This window comes from Gorilla gorilla, chromosome 19, assembly GCF_029281585.2.
Source record: "Gorilla gorilla gorilla isolate KB3781 chromosome 19, NHGRI_mGorGor1-v2.1_pri, whole genome shotgun sequence".
In the NCBI taxonomy this organism is placed as follows: domain Eukaryota; kingdom Metazoa; phylum Chordata; class Mammalia; order Primates; family Hominidae; genus Gorilla; species Gorilla gorilla.
This window is the reverse complement of record NC_073243.2, coordinates 53,922,039-53,925,622: the sequence shown is the minus strand read 5'-3', so window position 1 is coordinate 53,925,622 and position 3,584 is coordinate 53,922,039. Positions and strand designations below refer to the sequence as shown.

The window sequence follows — 3,584 nt, the reverse complement described above, 5'->3', positions numbered from 1 at the left end:
CCAATCAGCACCCTGTGTCTAGCTCAGAGTTTGTGAATGCACCAATGGACACCCTGTATCTAGCTACTCTGGTGGGACCTTGGAGAACCTTTATGTCTAGCTCAGGGATTGTAAATACACCACTTGGCACTCTGTATCTAGCTCAAGGTTTGTAAACACACCAATCAGCACCCTGTGTCTAGCTCAGGGTTTGTGAATGCACCAGTGGACACTCTGTATCTAGCTACTCTGATGGGGCCTTGGAGAACCTTTACGTCCAGCTCAGGGATTGTAAATACACGAATTGGCACTCTGTATCTAGCTCAAGGTTTGTAAATACACCAATCATCAGCACGCTGTGTCTAGCTCAGGGTTTGTGAATGCACCAATCGACACTCTGTATCTAGCTACTCTGGTGGGGCCTTGGAGAACCTTTGTGTTGACACTCTATCTAGCTAATCTGGTGGGGACGGTGGAGAACCTTTGTGTCTAGCTCAGGGATTGTAAACGCACCAATCAGCGCCCTGTCAAAACAGACCACTTGGCTCTACCAATCAGCAGGATGTGGGTGGGGCCAGATAAGAGAATAAAAGCAGGCCACTGGAGCCAGCAGTGGCAACCCGCTCGGGTCCCCTTCGACACTGTGGAAGCTTTGTTCTTTCGCCCTTTGCAATAAATCTTGCTACTGCTCACTCTTTGGTTCCACACTGCTTTTATGAGCTGTAACACTCATCTCGAAGGTCTGCAGCTTCACTCCTGAGCCAGCGAGACCACGAACCCACCAGAAGAAAGAAACTCCGAACACATCCAAACATCAGAAGGAACAAACTCCAGACGTGCCACTTTTAAGAGCTGTAACACTCACCGCGAGGGTCCGTGGCTTTATTCTTGGAGTCAGTGAGATCAAGAACCCACCAATTTCGGACACACTAGGCTCTGACAAACAACTCTGCAAAGCAGGTAAGGCTTTTCTCCCCACAAAAGGAAAACTGGGCACTTGCCATGGGACCCAAGGAGATATCTGCACTGTCTGTGCTTTTTAGGTTTTTGTTTCGTTTTGTTTTGTTTGAAATAGTTTCACTCTGTTGTCCAGGCTGGAGTGCAGTGGTGCAATCTTGGCTCGCTGCAACCTCCACCTCCTGGATTCAAGTGTTTCTTGTGCCTCAGTCTCCTGAGTAGCTGGGATTACAGGGGCGTGCCACCACACCCAACTTTTAATAGAGATGGGGTTTTGCCATGTTGACCTGGCTGCTCTTAAACTCCTGACCTCAAGTGATACACCCCCTCAGCCTCCCAAAGTGCTGGGATTACAGATGTGAGCCACCGCACCCAGCCTGTTTTCAGGGTTTTTTAAAAATTATTTATTTATTTATTATTATTATACTTTAAGTTTTAGGGTACATGTGCACAATGTGCAGGTTAGTTACATATGTATACCTGTGCCATGCTGGTGCGCTGCACCCACTAACTTGTCATCTAGCATTAGGTATATCTCCCAATGCTATCCCTCCCCCCTACCCCCACCCCACAACAGTCCCCAGAGTGTGATGTTCCCCTTCCTGTGTCCATGTGTTCTCATTGTTCAATTCCCACCTATGAGTGAGAATATGCGGTGTTTGGTTTTTTGTTCTTGTGATAGTTTACTGAGAATGATGACTTCCAATTTCATCCATGTCCCTACAAAGGACATGAACTCATCATTTTTAATGGCTACATAGTATTCCATGATGTATAAAAAACGATGGTTAGATGCCACGAAGTGGGTGGCAATGCCTTAACCGTAAGTGTGTTGTCAGGCCTGAGGGCCGCTTCCATCCTTGTCAAGGGGAGTGCTAACCTTCTCTCTCCTTTCATACAACACGTTTTCAGGGTTTTATAGAAGAAATGGAAACCCACAGGTGCAGGACAATAGTGACCTGCTGCCTCTAGTCACCTGACATAAAATATTCATTATCATAATAATGATCATAGCTGCTATACAATGGCTATTCTATTTAATCTTCCCAATACAGTATAGAGATTACAGTTTCCCTTTAAAAGGTGGGAGTCCTAAAGCTCAGAGAGGTTACGGAGCTTGTTCGCAGCCATACAGATGATCAGTGGTGGACTAGGATTGGAACCTGTCTCTCTTCAACTTAAAAGCACAATGCTTTTACCCTTCCTCCCACTGCTTCCTTGAGGAGTTTTGCCCTGCTTACTCAATGAGTGTTGCAATGAGTTTTCTTTAATTTCGGTACCTTATCTTTCCACCACCTACAACCTCATTTATCCAATAAGACTTCACAGCCAAGTGGCTTCTGCAGAGTGCTGAGCACTCACCTGGCCTGAGATTGTTGCTACTGATAGAAACACAAGGAAATATCTATTTCCAAAATTGGATAATGTAATACAGGTCCATGTTTGGTGCTAATGAGTTGGAGGAGAAAGGTGAAACACAGCAATAATTATTTTTAGCATCAATGTTTTCCCCAAATAACTCATTTCTAGAGCCAGGTCTGCTTGAATAGCTTCAGCTGCTGGCAACTTGAAGGTTCCACCCATAGTGTTAGAAGTTAGAATTGAAAGGGAGTAACAGAAGAAGAAGAGAGAAGGCTGCTTCCAGGCATGCGAGGGGTAGACAGAAAGGCCAGGGCTGCCTCCGTTCCCAGCTTGGCCCTGTGACGCCTGGCCCAACAGAGCTCCAGTTCTTGGCCTGTCTGTGGGAGGAAGATGCCTGAAGTTGGGCCAGAGGTCTGGCCCGGTCAGAAACTGAACCACTCAAATGCCAAGAAAAGGGATTCTCAGAGTTTTGGAGTCTGGGAAGTTTGTTACGATGGACTTCCTTATCAATGAGGGAAGGGATCTCCAGGGCTATCTTCATTCATCTTAGGCCTGTTTCCATGCTCTCCTCTTTGTAGCCAAAGGATTAAAAACGCCACATCTCTGCTTTCCACAGCATGGTGGGGCAATGGTTTTATTCCCACGAGCATCATCTACATGTTATTGCTGGAGACACTGAGACAGTTTGAAATCTGTAGCAAAAGTAGCAGGATGGCATCTCTCCATTTCCCATGTCTTTTTCAAATACAGTGTTCTAGGTGCCAAAACATCCAAATGTTATAGAAAGAGTCTCTGGACTCAGAGAGAGTATTTGAATTCCAGATTTTCCACTTACAAGCTGGGTGACCTTGGCCAAATTTCTCAGCCTCCCTGAGCCTCAATATCCTTGTAAAATGTGAAAAAATAATGCCTGCTTGCCAGGCTTGTGAGGATGAAATGACATAATATATGCTAAAAATGCCTAGGCCTGTTCCCAGTAGGTGGTCAGAGCTGGTTTCCTTCCTCTCTCTACCCCCTCATATTCATTCATCTCTTTTTATTTTTGCTGTAGCTCACACTTTAGAGAAGGTAATACCTGCTTTTCATTTCTTCTGAAAAGGCTGCACAAATCTAGCATCTATAGTCTAGATAATTATCCGGAGTCTTGATAATGATGTTTATGAGAACTGTGCCAAGGAATGGGACATTCTCATCCTAGCTGAACACTCTCTGCATCTCAGAAAAGGGCAAAGGCAGCCCAGGTCAGGTGCACACAGGCCAAGGAAGGTCAATAGCAGTAGCAGAAG

The 3,584-nt window shown here is 45.5% G+C and overlaps 1 non-coding gene across 1 annotated transcript; it reads right to left on the bottom strand.

Moving 5' to 3' along the window:
• Nucleotides 1–1,712: 1,712 nt before the first annotated feature.
• Nucleotides 1,713–1,840, bottom strand: LOC115931344 (U6atac minor spliceosomal RNA). The gene has a single exon (XR_004067850.1). It is a non-coding gene; the product is annotated as a U6atac minor spliceosomal RNA (small nuclear RNA).
• Between the last annotated feature and the right edge of the window lie 1,744 nt (nucleotides 1,841–3,584).